At 46.8% G+C, this 22,380-nt stretch overlaps 1 protein-coding gene across 1 annotated transcript in view; it reads right to left on the reverse strand.

Moving 5' to 3' along the window:
* Nucleotides 1-22,380, reverse strand: part of LOC141157742 (uncharacterized) — a 126,792-nt gene that overhangs the window by 81,540 nt on the left and 22,872 nt on the right. The window contains exon 2 of the mRNA XM_073645280.1: nucleotides 19,643-19,746. The gene's annotated coding sequence lies outside the window, so the exon portion shown is untranslated. The remainder of the gene's footprint in view (nucleotides 1-19,642; nucleotides 19,747-22,380) is intronic.

The following is a 22,380-nucleotide window of genomic DNA, read 5'->3' on the forward strand; positions in this document are numbered from 1 at the left end:
AGTTCCACTCGAATAAAATCCCCCATCTCAACTGAATATGATTAATCCAGGTTAAGAAAAATAAAAAAAAGCTGAATATCATTAGCATAGCCTCATTCAGATGTCAATGATTTCTCATATTCAGAAAAAAAGTGTTGGATCAGATTTTCATCACTGTTTGGTCAGTGAATCAGTTTTTAAAATAAGGGTTTTACTAATGATTTTCTCATATGCAAAAAAATTTCAAACTTCTCCTATCCATTACAATGTTAAAAATGGATGACGCGCCCAGGGGATGGGGACGACTCGGTGCCCGGGCCTTGTTGTTAGTTGTGGGGGATGCCATGGTGGCCGGCTCCCGGGGCCGTACCCTGGGGTCACTCTTAAAAAGCAAGAAATTGGGGGAAAAGGTGTATGGGAAAGGGGAACGTTCGTGTCGCCACCCATGGTGTCTTGTGAGACTCACCAGCGCTGCTACAGTCCTCTGAGGCCGGTGGTCAGGCAGCTTAGTTGGTTCTGCTCCCCACAGGTGGAGCGGGGCCTCGGCAGCGTAGGAGAAGGGATGCAGGACAGAGGGGACCCAGCCGGGTCAGAGGAAGAATAGGCACACACACGACAGTTCACTTCAGTACCTTTACTGATGGTGTTTCAGGCACGATCCAGGGCACTGTAGGGTGAAGGGTGCATTTCAGGACTCTCCCCAGTGAGCGGGTGTGGGGCCTCCTGTTTCTTGCCTTTTCCTGTTAAGTTTATGACCTGCCTGGAGCTAGGCCTAACTTGGTCTCTGTCTTGCACCAGCTGACCTGGTGGTAGGGCCTTCTGTTGGAGATCACACTCCCTGCTCTCTTGGGCCTCAGTGACTCCTGTCCCTGGTATAACAGTCAGCTTTTGGTGTTCCTGGGACATGTAGTTCGCCAGGGGTTCCAGTTGTTTCTGCTGGTCCTAGAGATCCTTGCAGACATGGACCCGGTGTCCGGTATATGGTCTTGGGGTGAGCTGGCTAAGCTCCTCTGCCCACTAAGTAGCTCGCTTACTCCACTTGCCTTTGGCCGCGCTCGGGGCCCTCACTAGGCTTCACACTGGCAGTAGGCCTCGCTACTCTTCACCGCTCTTATGGCGTCGGCACGCCTTAGGCTCACTGACTGAGCTCTATGAGTCTGAACTCTCTCTAGAGGGACTGGAACTACCTCTGTCCCCTAAGGAAACTGTTCTCTAGACTGAGCTCCACTGCAGGCTGACCTCTCTCAGGCTCATCTACTGCAGGAACTGAACTGCCTAGCTCCACCTTCCCAATTTATATCCCTATCCAGGCTCCCTCTGGTGGTCTGAGGTGGAAGGTGGAGGTGTGTGTATGCTGTGAGGGCCTCTTGTGGAGGAATCCGTCCATGCACCCCTCTAGGATCTGTGGCACCAATGCACAGCAGGGCGCCACATGGACAAAACACGGAATGCACATGTATGGCATCCATGTAATGTCCATGATTTCTAGACCCATAGACTTGCATGGGTAATCTCTTTCAGGCAACAACGATGTTCATTGATCTGGAAGACAGCATCGCCATCACAACATAGAAAGTGCTGTCATTTGAGTCACAGGTCCTGTAGCCACTCCTCATTGACTTTATCATCTGGATCATAGGGTTCCAAGACTTTATCTCATAGTATCAGTTCAAGAAGGGATCAATGCAGAAGAAGATGTCATGGCAAGAGTCACCATCTTCAAGCAGCAGAGAAACAGAAGCAGGGCATGGCATCTAGCCTCTCACCAGGAAATGAAAGCTGCACTTCAACACCTCCTGCACCTTCACAGCTAGAGACATCCATGGAACCTCCAGGCACATCTGCTGCTTCTGCTAAGGAGTTTTGGTGCCGTAGAGCATGGTCCACAGATGTAAGTGATGGATTTATTATGATACTTAAAATACAGTTAGGTCCATATATATTTGGACTAGACAACATTTTTCTAATTTTGGTTCTAGATATTACCACAATGAATTTTAAACAAAACAATTCAGATGCAGTTGAAGTTCAGACTTTCAGCTTTCATTTGAGGGTATCCACATTAAAATTGGATGAAGGGTTTAGGAGTTTCAGCTCCTTAACATGTGCCACCCTGTTTTTAAAGGGACCAAAAGTAATTGGACAATTGACTCCAAGGCTATTTCATAGACAGGTGTGGGCAATCCCTTTGTTATGTCATTCTCAATTAAGCACATAAAAGGCCTGGAGTTGTGGTGCTTGCATTTGGAAGGTTTTGCTGTGAAGTAAACATGCGGTCAAAGGAGCTCTCCATGCAGGTGAAACAAGCCATCCTTACGCTGCAAAAACAGAAAAAACCCATCCGAGAAATTGCTACAATATTAGGAGTGGCAAAATCTACAGTTTGGTACATCCTGAGAAAGAAAGAAAGAAAGCACTGGTGAACTCATCAATGCAAAAAGACCTGGGCGCCCACGGAAGACAACAGTGGTGGATGATCACAGAATAATCTCCATGGTGAAGAGAAACCTCTTCACAACAGCCAACCAAGTGAACAACACTCTCCAGGAGGTAGGCGTATCAATATCCAAATCTACCATACAGAGAAGACTGCATGAAAGTAAATACAGAGGGTACACTGCACGGTGCAAGCCACCCATAAGCATCAAGAATAAAAAGGCTAGACTGGACTTTGCTAAAAAATATCTAAAAAAGCCAGCACAGTTCTGGAAGAACATTCTTTGGACAGATGAAACCAAGATCAATCTCTACCAGAATGATGGAAAGAGAAAAGTATGGCGAAGGCGTGGTACAGCTCATGATCCAAAGCATATCACATCATCTGTAAAACACGGTGGAGGCAGTGTGATGGCTTGGGCATGCATGGCTGCCAGTGGCACTGGGTCACTGGTGTTTGTTGATGATGTGACACAGGACAGAAGCAGCCGAATGAATTCTGATGTATTCAGAGCCATACTGTGTGCTCAGATCCAGCCAAATGCAGCCAAACTGATTGGTCGTCATTTCATACTACAGATGGACAATGACCTAAAACATAAAGCCAAAGCAACCCAGGAGTTTATTAAAGCAAAGAAGTGGAATATTCTTGAATGGCCAAGTCAGTCACCTGATCTCAACCCAATTGAGCATGCATTTCACTTGTTAAAGACTAAACTTCAGACAGAAAGGCCCACAGACAAACAGCAACTGAAAACCACCGCAGTGAAGGCCTGGCAGAGCATCAAAAAGGAGGAAACACAGCGTCTGGTGATGTCCATGAGTTCAAGACTTCAGGCAGTCATTGCCAACAAAGGGTTTTCAACCAAGTACTAGCAATGAACATTTTATTTACAATTATTTAATCTGTCCAATTACTTTTGGTTCCTTTAAAAACAGGGTGGCACATGTTAAGGAGCTGAAACTCCTAAACCCTTCATCCAATTTTAATGTGGATACCCTCAAATGAAAGCTGAAAGTCTGAACTTCAACTGCATCTGAATTGTTTTGTTTAATATTCATTGTGGTAATGTCTAGAACCAAAATTAGAAAAATGTTGTCTCTGTCCAAATATATATGGACCTAACTGTATGTTTAGCAAAATTGGAAAAGAAATGCAGAATGAATGTTCCAGTTGTTCTTAAAGGGAAAGTGCCCCCTCTGCCTGAGGGGTCAGACTTTATTTAATCTAACAATTAGGGATTCCATATTTTGAAGTGTTGCACCTTTAAAAACTCACATTTAAGCTAAGACAAGGGAAAATATTAGAAGACAGGGATTTTTTGATGTTTGGTCTATTGTCTCAATAGATGATGTAATTGTAGACAATGTGAGGGTTTTAAAATGAGATTCTGCTAAAAGGCCAAAAGTGGCAAAGACGTTTTGTAACTGACTTCAGGGTTTCGCACCCTGACACTTCTTCTTTGTAAATGTTTTTGGGAAACGAGTTGAGCTTGTTGATAACCTCGATACCATTTATAGCGCTCACAAGTTGCACGATGGTGCGACTAGGTGTCACTATGACAAGGAATTCAAGGGCCATCTGGCCTTGTTGCCATTAATCAGCTGGACGAATAAGGTCACCAACATTTGCATACAGATAATCCTATAACCTTGTCACCTTTCAAGGGGGAGTAGTTGCTCTGAGTGCATCTCTGGTAATGAGTTTTTCTGTTATGGAGCATGGTCCACAGAAGTCAATGGTCACCTTGTTACAGTATTATACCATGTTTAGCAAGATTGGGATGCCCGAGATGAGAAGGAGCTGCTGATGACGCCAGCTCGTGCCAATTATGTTATTACGCCCACAGGGACGTGATAACATGGAAAGAGGGTCAACTAGTCTGGGGAAACTAACGCCCCATCGACTAGTCAAAGCACTAATTAGCATAGGGAAAGCGGACCTTATAAATGCTGTTTTTAAACATTGATTTAGCTGAATAACATTATACAGGGCTGGTTAGGCAGAGAATTAAGCACACATATGTGAATGCTGCTGGGTTGGAGGGCATGGGGGAACTGACAGGTTCCCTCTAAGGTTTAGCCTAAGAATGTGTCACAGTTATTAACCCCTTTAAAGCCCAAGAAGTACTAATACGTATCTGCGCCCTGGGCTTTGAGTGTCTGATACGTATTAGTACGTCTTTGCGATCGCGTCCGCACACAGGCTGTGCGGGCGCGATCGCCGCAGGGTGTCAGCTGATTGTCACAGCTGACACCCAGTGCTATGTGCAGGGAGCCATACCGCATTGCTCCCGGCACATTAACCCCCGCAATGCTGCGATCTAAGCCGATCGCAGCATTGCGGTGGCAAGGGGAGGTGATCGCAATATTCACCTCTCCTGCCGGCCTCAAGCGCTGTCTGCCGCGGCTTCCCGGATGTTGCCATGACGACCCGATGTCGTCATGACAGCATCCGGGTTACCAGCCAGCAGGAAGATGTTTTGGTCATGCGCAGTGCATGACCAAAGTATCTTCTGCATCTGCAGCGCTGACAGCCTGTATAGCACAGGGATGGTGCTCCATCCCTGTGCTATACAGGCGATCAGAATAAAAAAAGTGAAAGTCTCATAGTGGGACAAAGAATAAAAGTAAAAAAAAAGTGTCAGAAAGTGGAAAAAAAAGGTAAAAATATAAAAAAAAAAATATAAAAAAAACAATTCACCAAAAATAAAAATATAATGTACCCATCAATAAATATTATTATGAAAAAAAACAAAACAATAAAAGTACACATATTTGGTATCGCCGCTTCCAAAAAGACCGGACCTATAAAACAGTCCCACTAGTTAACCCCTTTAGTGAACACGGTAAAAAAAAGAAAAAAAATGAAGCTAAAAACAATGCTTTATCATCATACCGCCAAACAAAAAATGGAATAACACGCGATAAAAAAGACAAATATAAATAAAAATGGTACCACTGAAAATGTCATCTTGTCCTGCAAAAAACAAGCTGCCACATAGCTCCATCAGCCGAAAAATAAAAAAGTTATAGCTCTCAGGATAAAGCGATACAAAAAATATTCTTTTTTCTATAAAATAGCTTTTATTGTGTAAAAGCGCCAAAACATAGAAAAACTATATAAATGTGGTATCGCTGTAAACGTACTGATCCAAAGAATAAAGCTACCTTATCAATTTTACCACACGCGGAACAGCATAAAAAAAATAAAACAAAAAAACAATTCCTGAATTGTTGGCTTTTATTTATTCTGACTCCCAAAAATTGGAATAGAAAGCGAACAAAAAATGTCACGTGCCTGAAAATGGCACCAATAAAAACCTCAACTCATCCCTGAAATAACAAGCCGTCACATGACTCTGTCGGCCAAAATATGGAAAAATTATAGCTCTCAAAATATGGCGATGCAAAAACTAGATTTTTTTAAAAAAATGCGTCTTTTAGTGTGTGACAGCTGTCAATCATAAAAACCAGATATGATTCTGGTATCTCTGTAATCGCACCGACCCGAAGAATAAAGTCATCTAATCACTTACACTACCGTTCAAAAGTTTGGGGTCACCCAGACAATTTTGTGTTTTCCATGAAAATTCATACTTTTATTTAGCAAAGGACTTGCAAAATGAATAGAAAATATAGTCCAGACATTGACAAGGTTAGAAATAATGATTTTTATTTGAAAGAATAATTTTCTCCTTCAAACGTTGCTTTCGTCAAAGAATGCTCCCTTTGCAGCAATTACAGCATTGCAGACCTTTGGCATTCCTTGCTGTTAATTTGCTGAGGTAATCTTCAGAAATGTCACCCCATGCTTCCTGAAACCCTTCCCACAAGTTGGATTGGCTTGATGGGCACTTTTTGCGTACCATACGGACAAGCTGCTCCTACAACCGCTCAATGGGGTTGAGATCTGGTGACTGCGCTGGCCACTCCATTACAGATAGAATACCAGCTGCCTGCTTCTTCCCTAACTAGTTCATGCATAATTTGGAGATGTGCTTTGGGTCATTGTCCTGTTGTAGGATGAAATTGGCTCCAATCAAGCGCTGTCCACAGGGTATGGCATGGCGTTGCAAAATGGAGTGACAGCCTTCCTTATTCAAAATCCCATTTACCTTGTTCAAATCTCCCACTTTACCAGCACCAAAGCAACCCCAGACCATCACATTACCTCCACCATGCTTGACAGATGGTGTCAGGCACTCTTCCAGCATCTTTTCAGTTGTTCTGCATCTCACAAATGCTCTTCTGTGTGATCCAAACACCTCAAACTTTGATTCGTCTGTCCATTAAACTTTTTTCCAATCTTCCTGTAGCATCGGCGTCCCTGCTTCCTGCTAGGCATGGACGCTGTTCCCCTCACCTCTCCACTCCGTGCCCGGCGTCCTCCTCCCGCTCTGCTGGCAGCGCGCGCTGCTTCCCGGCCACTGTGCTTAGGGCGCGCGCACGCTCCCCCTCTCTTAAAGGGGCCGCGCGCGCCGTCCTAAGGATTCCCCCGCCAATGGCCGGAGGACCTCACCATATATAAGGCACCTCCTCCAAAATGGAGGTGCCCGAGCAATGTTGTTGCAAAGCCTTCACTCTGCTTCAGCCCTCAGGTCCCGTTACCAGTTACCTGCCAGTCACCTGCCAGATTCCTGCCTGTTACCTGCCAGTCACCTGCCAGATTCCTGCTTGATACCTGCCTGATATCCGTTTACCTGCTTGCAAGCCTGCGATCCGACGGTCAGCCTTCCGACACCTGTCAGTCTGTCTATGGACCAGCCTGCCCGCTCACCTGGGAGCGCTCGCCTGCTACCTGTCTGCTAGCCTACCTGGAGACTCCGTCGTCACTTGCCGTGACTACCTGCCAGTCCAGAGACTCTTGCCTGCTCACCTGGGAGCGCTCACCTGCTACCTGTCTGCTAGCCTACCTGGAGGCTCTGCCGTCACTTGCCGTGACCACCTGCCTGTCCAGAGACTCTTGCCTGCTCACCTGGGAGCGCTCACCTGCTACCTGTCTGCTAGCCTACCTGGAGGCTCTGCCGTCACTTGCCGTGACCACCTGCCTGTCCAAAGACTCTCGCCCGCTCACCTGGAAGCGCTCACCAGCCACCTGCCTGCTGTCCTTCTACCCAGAGACTGTCCCTGTCACTTGCCGTGAGAACCCGTCCTTCTACCCAGAGACTGACCCTGTCACTTGCCGTGAGTACCCGTCCTTCTACTCAGAGACTGTCCCTGTCACTTGCCGTGACTACCTGCCCTTCTACCCAGAGACTGTCCCTGTCACTTGCCGTGACTACCTGCCCGTCTTCCCTGGGAGCCACCCGCTTCCTTACAAGGACCGCCCCCTTGTATAGTTGCTCAGAGGTTCCGCCTCCCAGACCCGTTACAGTTTGCTCAGGCCATGGAACCCGGTGGCACCCAAGCTCCCTCGCTCTCGGACCTATGTCATGAACTGTCCCGTCAGAGGTCCCAACAGGAGTCCATCCTGAGTCATCTGCGGAATGTCAACTCTCGCCTGGACACTCTGACTGCTCCACCAGCAACCACCGCTAGTGTCATGACTCGCAGCCCGGCAGCGCCGCTGCCCACCAATACCATGGCTTCCTGCCCCGGACCCCGGCTTTCTGCACCTCCACGCTTCGGAGACGACCCCGCTCAAGCTCGGGGCTTCATAAACCAGTGCACCCTGCACTTTGAACTCCTGTCCCACCAGTTTATCTCCGACCGGGCCAAAGTAGCCTTCATCATGTTCCATCTCACGGGGGAGGCACTGGCTTGGCTAAATCCTCTATGGGAGAGAGGAGACCCCCTGGTGTCCAACCTGCAAGCCTTTCTCACGGCTTTCCGGAAAGTCTTCGACGAACCCGGACGGAAGACCTCATCCGCATCATCTCTGCTACGCCTCCATCAAGGAAATCTCACCGTGGGCCAATATGCCATACGGTTCCGTACCCTTGCTTCGGAGCTGGCCTGGGATAACGACGCCCTGGTGTCTGTCTTTTGGGAGGGTCTGTCCGGCCGTATTAAAGATGAACTCGCCGGTCGGGACATACCTACCACTCTCGACGACTTAATAACTCTTGCCACCCGGATTGACATCCGGTTCCAGGAACGCTCCAAAGAGGTCACCCGTGAGAGGAGGTTTCCACGTCTAGCCTCTACCTTTCAGAAACCTGTCACTTCTCCCGCTACTCCCCAGGCGCACTCACCCGAGCCTATGCAGGTCGACCAGACCAAGATGGTCAAAACCCGTCAAGAGTTACGCCGTGCCGAGGGGAGCTGCTTCTACTGTGGCAGTAAGGCGCACCGGATCCGTTCCTGCCCGGAGAGGTTGGGAAACGCCTGTGTCTAGGATCGCTCAGAGAGGTCGTCCTAGACAAGAGTAAACCCTCTCCATCTCTGTTGCTGTCGGTCTCTATCATCTGCGGGGAGAACCGTTATTTTGAACTAGCCCAACTTGACTCTGGAGCTGCCGGAAATCTCATTTCTTAGTCTCTGGTAGAGAAATACCGCATTCCCACCAAACCTCTAGCTGTACCCTTATCTGTCGCTGCCGTGGATGGGGGCCTCTTACCACATCCCATCCAACTCATCACCGAATCCATAACCCTGCAGGTGAGAATGCTGCACTCTGAGAGCATCTTCTTTCATGTTCTGCCTGGACTCTCTCACGCTCTCTTACTAGGCCTACCTTGGCTTCAGAGACATGCACCCGTGCTTGATTGGCAGACCGGAGAAGTCCTTCGCTGGGGACAGGACTGCCATAAGACTTGTTTAGTTCCCGTCCATCCTGTCCGTCCTTCCCCTACTCCAGCCAATCTACCTGGTCTTCCGGCTCCTTATTGGTCGTATGCGGACGTCTTTAATAAAAAGGAGGCAGAGACATTACCCCCTCATAGACCATACGACTGCCCAATCGACCTGATGCCCGGCGCTACTCCTCCCCGTGGGCGCATTTACCCTTTGTCCGCTGCTGAGACCCGATCCATGTCAGAATATATTGAGGAGAATCTGGCCCGGGGATTCATCCGGAAATCTACTTCCCCGGCGGGAGCAGGCTTCTTCTTCGTCAAAAAGAAGGATGGCTCACTCCGTCCCTGTATAGACTATAGAGGCCTTAACCAGATCACGGTGAAGAATAAATACCCCCTTCCGCTCATTCCGGAATTATTTGACCGTCTGAGGGGGGCTAGAATCTTCACCAAGCTGGACCTCCGTGGGGCGTATAACCTGGTCCGTATCCGTCAGGGCGATGAATGGAAGACGGCATTCAACACCCGGGACGGCCACTATGAATACCTGGTAATGCCCTTCGGTCTCTGTAACGCTCCCGCCGTCTTTCAAGAGTTGGTCAATGACATCTTCCGGGACCTTCTCTACTCCTGCGTAGTGGTGTACCTGGACGACATCTTGGTCTTCTCTCCGGATCTCCCCACACACCGGAGGGATGTTCGTCAGGTTCTGCTCAGGCTCAGGCAGAACCACCTCTACGCTAAATATGAGAAGTGCCTCTTTGAGCAGACCTCGCTTCCGTTTTTGGGCTACATAATTTCTCAGACCTGCCTACGAATGGATCCTGAGAAACTGTCTGCCATCGAGAAGTGGCCTCGACCAGAGGGGTTGAAGGCTATTCAGCGGTTCCTGGGCTTCGCCAACTACTACCGCCTCTTCATACCGCACTTCTCTTCCCGGACTACCCCAATCTCTGCGCTCACCCGTAAGGGCACTAATCCCAGAGAATGGCCGCCCAAAGCTGAGGAAGCCTTTCTTTCCTTAAAACAGGCTTTCTCTTCTGCCCCGGTGCTGCATCGCCCGGACGGCAACAAGCAATTCTTCCTGGAAGCTGACGCCTCCTCCTCTGGAGCCGGAGGGGTACTTACCCAAAAATCGTCTTCCGGGAGAATGGTAACTTGCGGCTTCTTCTCCAAACTCTTCTCCTCTTCCGAGCGCAACTATTTTATAGGAGACCGAGAGTTATTGGCCATTAAGCTGGCATTGAAGAAGTGGCGTTACCTGCTCGAGGGGGCTCTTCACCCGGTAATAATTTACACGGACCACAAGAACTTGGCTTACCTGCAGAGTGCCCAAAGACTTAACCCGCGCCAAGCCCGGTGGTCCTTGTTTTTTGCTCGCTTTGATTTTGTTCTTCATTTTCGCCCGGCTGACAAAAACATCAAAGCTGACGCCTTGTCCCGATCCTTCCTGGTGTCTGATCTTGAGGAGGAACCTAAACACATCATCGATCCCGCCAGAGTAATGCAGGTGGCCCCCGTGAGTCTAAATCGTCTCCCTCCCGGTAAGACGTTCGTAACGGTACCTGATCGGGAGAAGATCCTACACTGGGGTCACTCGTCTAAGCTTGCTGGCCATGCCGGTCAGAAAAAGACCCTCCAGCTTATCACCCGGCACTACTGGTGGCCTACCCTGCACAAAGACGTAATAGACTTTGTTTCTGCCTGTGTGTCCTGCGCCCGCAACATGGTTCCGAGACACCTGCCAGCCGGTCGCCTCCTTCCTCTTCCAGTACCTGCTGCCCCCTGGCAGCATATAGCTATGGACTTCATAACAGATCTCCCTGTCTCTGCCGTTTGTACGGTCATTTGGGTGGTCGCTGACCGCTGTTCCAAAATGGCTCATTTCATTCCCCTGCCAGGCCTCCCATCTGCACCCGAGCTGGCTAAAGACTTTATCCGCCACATCTTCCGTCTCCATGGCCTGCCCCTCCACATCGTGTCGGATCGTGGGGTTCAGTTCACCTCACGCTTCTGGAGAGCCACATGTAAGCTGCTAGACGTCACCCTGGACTTCTCCTCCGCATACCATCCACAGTCCAATGGTCAAGTGGAGTGGATCAATCAGATCCTGACCAGTTACCTCCGGCACTTCGTTAATGCCCACCATTCAGACTGGGTGGATCTCCTGCCATGGGCCGAATTCTCTTACAATAATCATGAGAGCGAATCTTCCTCCAAATCCCCGTTTTTTGTAGTCTTCGGTCAGCATCCTCGGATCCCATTTCCCGTCTCCACCTCGGTGGACAATCCGGCTGCGGAATCTCTCATTAGCAAATTTTCCTCCATTTGGGAGAGTACCCGATCCGCACTCCTTCAGTCGTCCGAGTGGATGAAAAAACACGCTGACAAAAAACGCCTGGATCCTCCACAATTCCGTCCTGGAGATAAAGTCTGGCTCTCGTCCAAGTATGTCCGGCTCAAGATTCCTTCCTACAAGTTAGGGCCTCGGTTCATCGGCCCACTAGAAGTTATCAAACAAATCAACCCAGTGGCCTATAAATTGAAACTCCCGGCCAACTTGCGGATCCCTAACTCCTTCCATGTATCTCTCCTCAAACCCGTGGTACTTAACTCTTTTTCCAAGTCTACAGGTACGCCTCCTGCTCCCATTTCTGCTGAAAACGAGTTTGAGGTAGAGAACATTCTGGCCACCAAAAGGGTAAGAGGAAAAACCTTTTTTCTGGTAGATTGGAAGGGGTTTGGTCCTGAGGAGAGAACGTGGGAGCCCCGGGAGAACATCCATGCCCCTCTCATCCTTGATAAATTTCTGTCTAGCCTAAAAAAGGGGGGGCCTAAAGGGGGGGGGGGTACTGTAGCGTCGGCGTCCCTGCTTCCTGCTAGGCAGGGACGCTGTTCCCCTCACCTCTCCACTCTGTGCCCGGCGTCCTCCTCCTGCTCTGCTGGCAGCGCGCGCTGCTTCCCGGCTACTGTGCTTAGGGCGCGCGCGCGCTCCCCCTCTCTTAAAGGGGCCGCGCGCGCCGTCCTAAGGATTCCCCGGCCAATGGCCGGAGGACCTCACCATATATAAGGCACCTCCTCCAAAATGGAGGTGCCCGAGCAATGTTGTTGCAAAACCTTCACTCTGCTTCAGCCCTCAGGTCCCGTTACCAGTTACCTGCCAGTCACCTGCCAGATTCCTGCCTGTTACCTGCCAGTCACCTGCCAGATTCCTGCTTGATACCTGCCTGATATCCGTTTACCTGCTTGCAAGCCTGCGGTCCGACAGTCTGCCTTCCGACACCTGTCAGTCTGTCTATGGACCAGCCTGCCCGCTCACCTGGGAGCGCTCGCCTGCTACCTGTCTGCTAGCCTACCTGGAGGCTCCGCCGTCACTTGCCGTGACCACCTGCCAATCCAGAGACTCTTGCCTGCTCACCTGGGAGCGCTCACCTGCTACCTGTCTGCTAGCCTACCTGGAGGCTCTGCCGTCACTTGCCGTGACCACCTGCCTGTCCAGAGACTCTTGCCTGCTCACCTGGGAGCGCTCACCTGCTACCTGTCTGCTAGCCTACCTGGAGGCTCTGCCGTCACTTGCCGTGACCACCTGCCTGTCCAAAGACTCTCGCCCGCTCACCTGGGAGCGCTCACCAGCCACCTGCCTGCTGTCCTTCTACCCAGAGACTGTCCCTGTCACTTGCCGTGTGAACCCGTCCTTCTACCCAGAGATTGACCCTGTCACTTGCCGTGAGTACCCGTCCTTCTACTCAGAGACTGTTCCTGTCACTTGCCGTGACTACCTGCCAGTCTTCCCTGGGAGCCACCCGCTTCCTTACAAGGACCGCCCCCTTGTATAGTTGCTCAGAGGTTCCGCCTCCCAGACCCGTTACACTTCCTCTGTCCAATGTCTGTGTTCTTTTGCCCGTATTAATCTTTTCCTTTTATTAGCCAGTCTCAGATATGGCTTTTTCTTTGCCACTTTGTCCTGAAGGCCAGTATCCCGGAGTCGCCTCTTCACTGTAGACGTTGACACTGGCGTTTTGCATGTACTATTTAATGAAGCTGCCAGTTGAGGAGCTGTGAGGCGTCGATTTCTCAAACTAGAGACTCTAATTTACTTGTCTTGTTGCTCAGTTGTGCAGCGGGGCCTCCCACTTCCCTTTCTACTCTGTTTAGAGCCTGTTTGTGCTCTCCTCTGAAGGGAGTAGTACACACCTTTGTAGGAAATCTTCAGTTTCTTGTCAAATTCTCGCATGGAATAGCCTTCATTTCTAAGAACAAGAATAGACTGTCGAGTTTCACATGAAAGTTCTCTTTTTCTGGCCATTTTGAGAGTTTCATAGAACAAACAAATGTAATGCTCCAGATTTTCAACTAGCCCAAAGGAAGGTCAATTTTATAGGTTCTCAAATCAGCCAAACCGTTTTCAGCTGGGCTAACATACTTGTGCAAAGGTTTTCTAGGGTTTTCTAAACATCCATTAGCCTTCTTACACAGTTAGCAAACACAATGTACCATTAAAATACTGGAGTGGTGGTTGTTGGAAATGGACCTCTATACACCTATGTAGATATTGCAATAAAAACAAGACATTTGCAGCTAGAATAGTCATTTACCACATTAACAATGTATAGAGTGTATTTCTGATTCATTTAGCATTAGTTTCATTGAAAAAAATTTACTTTTCTTTCAAAAATAATAATTTTCAAAAAATCCGGCTGCGGAATCTCTCGTTAGCAAATTTTCCTCCATTTGGGAGAGTACCCGATCCGCACTCCTTCAGTTGTCCGAGCGGATGAAAAAACACGCTGACAAAAAACGCCTGGATCCTCTACAATTCCGTCCTGGAGATAAAGTCTGGCTCTCGTCCAAGTATGTCCGGCTCAAGATTCCTTCCTACAAGTTAGGGCCTCGGTTCATCGGCCCACTAGAAGTTATCAAACAAATCAACCCAGTGGCCTATAAATTGAAACTCCCGGCCAACTTGCGGATCCCTAACTCCTTCCATGTATCTCTCCTCAAACCCGTGGTACTTAACTCTTTTTCCAAGTCTACAGGTACGCCTCCTGCTCCGGTTTCCGCTGAAAACAAGTTTGAGGTAGAGAACATTCTGGCCACCAAAAGGGTAAGAGGAAAAACCTTTTTTCTGGTAGATTGGAAGGGGTTTGGTCCTGAGGAGAGAACATGGGAGCCCCGGGAGAACATCCATGCCCCTCTCATCCTTGATAAATTTCTGTCTGGCCTAAAAAAGGGGGGGCCTAAAGGGGGGGTACTGTAGCGTCGGCGTCCCTGCTTCCTGCTAGGCAGGGACGCTGTTCCCCTCACCTCTCCACTCCGTGCCCGGCGTCCTCCTCCCGCTCTGCTGGCAGCGCGCGCTGCTTCCCGGCCACTGTGCTTAGGGCGCGCGCGCTCCCCCTCTCTTAAAGGGGCCGCGCGCGCCGTCCTAAGGATTCCCCGGCCAATGGCCGGAGGACCTCACCATATATAAGGCACCTCCTCCAAAATGGAGGTGCCCGAGCAATGTTGTTGCAAAGCCTTCACTCTGCTTCAGCCCTCAGGTCCTGTTACCAGTTACCTGCCAGTCACCTGCCAGATTCCTGCCTGTTACCTGCCAGTTACCTGCCAGATTACTGCTTGATACCTGCCTGATATCGGTTTACCTGCTTGCAAGCCTGCGGTCCGACGGTCTGCCTTCCGACACCTGTCAGTCTGTCTATGGACCAGCCTGCCCGCTCACCTGGGAGCGCTCGCCTGCTACCTGTCTGCTAGCCTACTTGGAGGCTCCGCCGTCACTTGCCGTGACCACCTGCCAGTCCAGAGACTCTTGCCTGCTCACCTGGGAGCGCTCACCTGCTACCTGTCTGCTAGCCTACCTGGAGGCTCTGCCGTCACTTGCCGTGACCACCTGCCTGTCCAGAGACTCTTGCCTGCTCACCTGGGAGCGCTCACCTGCTACCTGTCTGCTAGCCTACCTGGAGGCTCTGCCGTCACTTGCCGTGACCACCTGCCTGTCCAAAGACTCTCGCCCGCTCACCTGGAAGCGCTCACCAGCCACCTGCCTGCTGTCCTTCTACCCAGAGACTGTCCCTGTCACTTGCCGTGAGAACCCGTCCTTCTACCCAGAGATTGACCCTGTCACTTGCCGTGAGTACCCGTCCTTCTACTCAGAGACTGTCCCTGTCACTTGCCGTGACTACCTGCCCTTCTACCCAGAGACTGTCCCTGTCACTTGCCGTGACTACCTGCCCGTCTTCCCTGGGAGCCACCCGCTTCCTTACAAGGACCGCCCCCTTGTATAGTTGCTCAGAGGTTCCGCCTCCCAGACCCGTTACACTTCCTCTGTCCAATGTCTGTGTTCTTTTGCCCATATTAATCTTTTCCTTTTATTAGCCAGTCTCAGATATGGCTTTTTCTTTGCCACTTTGTCCTGAAGGCCAGTATCCCGGAGTCGCCTCTTCACTGTAGACGTTGACACTGGCGTTTTGCATGTACTATTTAATGAAGCTGCCAGTTGAGGAGCTGTGAGGCATCGATTTCTCAAACTAGAGACTCTAATTTACTTGTCTTGTTGCTCAGTTGTGCAGCGGGGCCTCCCACTTCCCTTTCTACTCTGGTTAGAGCCTGTTTTTGCTCTCCTCTGAAGGGAGTAGTACACACCTTTGTAGGAAATCTTCAGTTTCTTGTCAACTTCTCGCATGGAATAGCCTTCATTTCTAAGAACAAGAATAGACTGTCGAGTTTCACATGAAAGTTCTCTTTTTCTGGCCATTTTGAGAGTTTCATAGAACAAACAAATGTAATGCTCCAGATTTTCAACTAGCCCAAAGGAAGGTCAATTTTATAGGTTCTCAAATCAGCCAAACCGTTTTCAGCTGGGCTAACATACTTGTGCAAAGGTTTTCTAGGGTTTTCTAAACATCCATTAGCCTTCTTACACAGTTAGCAAACACAATGTACCATTAAAATACTGGAGTGGTGGTTGTTGGAAATGGACCTCTATACACCTATGTAGATATTGCAATAAAAACAAGACATTTGCAGCTAGAATAGTCATTTACCACATTAACAATGTATAGAGTGTATTTCTGATTCATTTAGCGTTAGTTTCATTGAAAAAAATTTACTTTTCTTTCAAAAATAATGAAATTTCTAAATGACCCCAAACTTTTGAACGGTAGTGTATACCGCACGAAGAACGGCGTAAAAAGTAAACTCTTGGGTTAGGGGTAGGGTTGTGCTAGGGTTAGGGTTGGGGTTAGGGGTAGGGTTGGGCTAGCGTTAGGGTTGGGCTAGGGTTAGGGTTGGGGTTAGGGTTGGGCTAGGGTTAGGGTTGGGCTAGGGTTAGGGTTAGGGTTGAGGTTAGGGTTGGGGTTAGGGTTGGGGTTGGGGTTAGGGTTGGGCTAGGGTTAGGGTTGGGCTAGGGTTGGGCTAGGGTTGTGCTAGGTTTAGGGTTGGGCTAGGGTTGGGGTTAGGGTTGGGCTAGGGTTAGGGTTGGGCTATGGCTGGGGTTAGGGTTGGGATTTTTTTCAAAAGTAAAAAAAAAATATATGACGATATGGCGACTAGTGTTTGCATCAGGTGCTCAGGTATGCACTGAGTATCATGGGTGCTCGAGTGACATGTCGAGTCTCCACCCCATATGCTTCGTGGCCAAAATAACCTTGCGGGGATTGCCTGCTATGCACGAGCGATCCCCGCATGTTTTTTTTCGGTGTCTAATAACCAAGAAACATGGGAGCGGTGACTCGAGCATGTCCCTCGAGCAGGTGTGATACATACCCGATGCAAACTCATGTAGCGAGCACTTGCGCTCAAGACTAATGACAACTTATTCAATATGATGACCTAATGTTATCAAATTCTGTGTCATACCTCTGGGTTCAAAATGTTCACTATACCCCTTGATAAAATCCTTGAGGGGTGTAGTTTCCAAAATAGGGTCACTTGTGGGGGGTTTCCACTATTTAGGCACATCAGGGGCTCTCCAAACGCGACATGGCGTTCGCTCTCGATTCCAGCCAATTTTGCGTTCAAAAAGTCACACAGTGCCCCTTCCCTTCTGAACTCTGCCGTGCGCCAAAACGCTGCATTTTCCCCACATATGGATATTGGCGTACTCAGGAGAAATTGAACAAAAGTTTTTGGAGTTCATTGTCTCCTCTTACCCTTGTGAAAATAAAAAAATTCGGGCTAAAACATAATTTTTGTGGAAAAAGTTAGATTTTTTTATTTTCACGGCTCCATGTTATATACTTCTGTAAAGCACTTAGGGGTTCAGGGTGCTCACCACACATCTAGATAAGTTCCCTAAAATTGGGGGCTGAAAAACATTTTTGTGGGAAAAATGTGAAAATGTTATTTTTACGGCACAATATTATAAACTTCTGTGAAGCACCTGGGGGTTGAAGGTGCTCACCACACACCTAGATAAGTTCCCTAAGGGGTCTAGTTTCCAAAATGGTGTCACTTGTGGGGGGTTTCCACTGTTTAGGCACATCAGGGGCTCTCCAAACGCAACATGGCATCCGCTAATTATTCAAGCAAATTTTACAATCAAAAAGTCAAATTGCGCTCCTTCCTTTCCGAACCTTGCCGTGTGCCAAAACAGTGGTTTTCCCCCACATATGGGGTATCTTCTTACTCAGGATAAATTGCACAACAAACTGCATGGTGCAATTTCTCCTGTTACCCTTATGAAAATGCAAAATTGAGGGCTGAAAAACATTTTTGTGAGAAAAATTTGAAAATTTTATTTTTAGGGCTCAATGTTATAAACTTCTGTGAAGCACCTGGGGGTTCAAGGTGCTCACCACACATCTAGATAAGTTACCTGAGGGGTCTAGTTTCCAATATGGTGTCACTTGTGGGGGATTTCCACTGTTTAGGCACATCAGGGGCTCCCCAAACACAACATGGCGTCCACCAATTATTTAAGCAAATTTTACATTCAAAAAGTCAAATGGCGCTCCTTCCCTTCTGAACCCTGCCGTGCGCCCAAACAGTGTTTTTTCCCTAAATATGGGATGTCTGCATGCTCAGGGGAAATTGCACAACAAATTTTGGGGTCCATTTTTTCCTGTTACCCCTGCGAAAGTAAAAAAAATTGGGTCTAAAGTAACATTTTTGTGAAAAAAGTTACATTTTTTTCTTCCACATTCCAAAAATTCCTGTGAAGCACCTGAAGTTTTTAGAATGATGTCACTTTTGGGTATTTTCTGTCATAAAGACCCCTCAAAGTGACTTCAAATGTGATGTGGTCCCTAAAAAAAGGTTTTGTAAATTTTGTTGGAAAAATGAGAAATCGCTGGTCAACTTTTAACCCTTATAGCTCCCTAATAAAAAAAAGTTTGGTTCCAAAATTGTGCTGATGTAAAGTAGACATGTGGGAAATGTTATTTATTAACTATTTTTGTGACATACAGTACAGACCAAAAAGTTTGGACACACCTTCTCATTTAAAGATTTTTCTGTATTTTCATGACTATGAAAATTGTACATTCACACTATAACGACTATTTGACAAAGAAGGAGAGTGATGGGGTGCTACGCCAGATGACCTGGCCTCCACAGTCACCAGACCTGAACCCAATCGAGATGGTTTGGGGTGAGCTGGACCGCAGAGTGATGGCAAAAGGGCCAACAAGTGCTAAGCATCTCTGGGAACTCCTTCAAGATTGTTGGAAGACCATTTCCAGTGACTACCTCTTGAAGCTCATCAAGAGAATGCCAAGAGTGTGCAAAGCAGTCATCAAAGCAAAAGGTGGCTACTTTGAAGAACCTAGAATATAAGACATATTTTCAGTTGTTTCACACTTTTTTGTTAAGTATATAATTCCACATGTGTTAATTCATAGTTTTGATGCATTCAGTGGGAATGTGCAATTTTCATAGTCCTGAAAAATCTTTAAATGAGAAGGTGTCTCCAAACTTTTGGTCTGTACTGTATCTCTCTGATTTAAGGGCATCAAAAATTAAAATTTTGTAAATTGCAAAATTTTAAAAATTTTCGCCAAATTTCTGTTTTTTTCACAAATAAACGCAAGTGATATCGAAGAATTTTTACCACTATCATGAAGTACAATATGTCACGAAAAAACAGTCTCAGAATCAGGGGGATCCGTTGAAGCGTTCCAGAGTAATTACTTCATAAAGTGACAGTGGTCAGAATTGTAAAAATTGGCCTGGTCATTAAAGTGCAAACCACCTTGGGTTGTAAAGGGGTTAATAACTTTGGTAATCAATTGGGCCTTTTAGGGGGCCACTGCTGACATCAATATCCATTAAAAAGCTGACAGATGCAGTTGTAAAATACACCCCCATGCCAGCAGTATGACAGTGAACACAACTGCAAGAGTAGATGAGCTGCACCCATCATGGACGAGTTGCAAGTATTTTTTGTTTTCTTGTTATTATGGGCCCATGGACCTTCACTGTTAATGGGTTGGAAAACTACTTAAAATCAGAACTTGGTAAAGAGACTTTTTTTTATTAATCCGTCTTTTATTTACCTGAACAGGTGGTATGTTGCTGATTTTCACTGAAGGTGAATCAATAGCTGTTTTTTCAATGTGTCGTGCTTCTTGCTTCTCTATTGTATTCTCTAATTTAGGACCTGATAACACAAACACAGTAGATTATTTTATTTTTATGTTGTTATTATTATGTTATTATTTTAACATGACATACCTGTAAGTGATAAAGTTGATAAACTGTGCCTGGTAACCGGGTCATCAGATTATTATGATGTACAGTCATATGAAAAAGTTTGGGCACCCCTATTAATCTTAAGCTTAATGTTTTATAAAAATTGGTGTTTTTGCAACAGCTATTTCAGTTTGATATATGTAATAACTGTTGGATACAGTAATGTTTCTGCCTTGAAATGAGGTTTATTGTACTAACAGAAAATGTGCAATCTGCATTCAAACAAAATTTGACAGGTGCATAAGTATGGGCACCTCACCAGAAAAGTGACATTAATATTTAGTAGATCCTCCTTTTGCAAAAATAACAGCCTCTAGTCGCTTCCTGTAGCTTTTAATGAGTTCCTGGATCCTGGATGAAGATATTTTTGACCATTCCTCTTTACAAAACAATTCCAGTTCAGTTAAGTTTGATGGTCGCCGAGCATGGACAGCCTCTTCAAATGATCCCACAGATGTTCAATGATATTCAGGTCTGGGGACTGGGATGGCCATTCCAGAACATTATAATTGTTCCTCTGCATGAATGCCTGAGTAGATTTGGAGCGGTGTTTTGGATCATTGTCTTGCTGAAAGATCCATCCACTGCGTAACTTCAACTTTATCACTGATTCTTGAACACTATTGCCAAGAATCTGCTGATACTGAGTGGAATCCATGCATCCCTCAACTTTAACAAGATTCCCAGTGCCGGCATTGACCACACAGCCCCAAAGCATGATGGAACCTCCACCAAATTTTACTGTGGGTAGCAAGTGTTTTTCTTGGAATGCTGTGTTTTTTTGCCACCATGCATAACGCCTTTTTGTATGACCAAACAACTCAATCTTGGTTTCATCAGTCCACAGGACCTTCTTCCAAAAAGAAATAGGCTTCTTCAAATGTGCTTTTGCATACCTCAGCTGACTCTGTTTGTGCGTACTTGCAGAAACGGCTTCTTTCGCATCACTCTCCCATACAGCTTCTCCTTGTGCAAAGTGCGTTGTATAGTTGACCGATGCACAGTGACACCATCTGCAGCAAGTTGATGCTGCAGCTCTCTGGAGGTGGTCTGAGGATTGTCCTTGACTGATCTCACCATTCTTCTTCTCTGCCTTTCTGATGTTTTTCTTGTCCTGACACTTCTGGCCTTAACAAGAACTGTCCCTATGTTCTTCCATTTCCTTACTATGTTCCTCACAGTGGAAACTGACAGGTTAAATCTCTGAGACAGCTTTTTGTATCCTTCCCCTGAACAACTATGTTGAATAATCTTTGTTTTCAGATCATTTGACAGTTGTTTTGAGGAGCCCATGATGCCACTCTTCAGAGGAGATTCAAACAGGAGAACAACTTGCAAGTGGCCACTTTAAGTAGCTTTTCTCATGATTGCATACACCTGGCTATAAAGTTCAAAGCTCAATGAGGTTACAAAACCAAAAAAAGTGCTTTAGTAAGTCAGTAAAAAGTAGGCAGGAGTATTTAAAACAAGAAAATGATAAGGGTGCCCATACTTATGCACTGGTCAAATTTTGTTTGAATGCAGATTGCACATTTTCTGTTAGCACAATAAACCTCATTTCAAGGCAGAAACATTACTGTGTCCAACAGTTATTACATATATCAAACTGAAATAGCTGTTGCAAAAACACCAATTTTTATAAAACATTAAGCTTAAGATTAATAGGGGTGCCCAAACTTTTTCATATGACTGTATTTACCATACCTATATAGTGACTGTTTGGTGGTAAAAACTACCGTACATGCAGACACAGACCAAATTGTTGGTATCCTTCTGTTAAAGTAAGAAAAATCCACAATGGCCACTGAAATAACTTGAAATTTACAAAAGTCATTTTCAATTTAAATTTACTGATTATTAACTAAAGAGAATCAGACATTGCTTTTGAATTATGGTTCAACAGAAAAATGTAAAAATAATAAACTAATGAAAATGGATTGGACAGGGCTCATAGAAGTCGCTACAGAATAGTCCAATGCTTTGCTCTTAGCCATTCTTATATGTTTTTAGTTTTGTGTTTTGAGTCATTATCCTGTTGGAGGACCCATGACCTGCAACTTACACCGAGCTGTTCTGAAAATGGGCAGCACGTTTCTCTCCAGAATGACTTTATAGTCATTCTATAGGATTTTATTGTACCCTGCACAGATTTAAGACGCCCTGTGCCAGATGGAGCAAATCAGTCCCAAACCAAAACCGAGCCTCCTCCAAGTTTAACAGTAAGTACAATGTTTTTTTTTCTTTGTATGCTTCATTTATGCATCTGTGAACAAACAGCTTATGTGACTTTCCGAAAAGCTCCAGTTTTGTCTCATCTGTCCATAGGACATTCTCCCAGAAGCTTTGTCACTTGTCAATATGCATTTTGGCAAATTCCAGTCTCGTTTTTTATGATTTGCTTTCAACAATGGTTTCCTCCTTGGCTGTCTTCCGTGAAGTCCGCTTCGGCCAAGACAGTGACGGATAGTGCAATCTGACACTGGTGTACCTTGACCTTGGAGTTCACCTCTCATCTGTTTGGAAGTTGTTCTGGGCTCTTTGG

This window comes from Phyllobates terribilis, unplaced genomic scaffold (genome assembly GCF_046119375.1).
Source record: "Phyllobates terribilis strain yellow unplaced genomic scaffold, ASM4611937v1 Scaffold_8__6_contigs__length_399053987, whole genome shotgun sequence".
In the NCBI taxonomy this organism is placed as follows: domain Eukaryota; kingdom Metazoa; phylum Chordata; class Amphibia; order Anura; family Dendrobatidae; genus Phyllobates; species Phyllobates terribilis.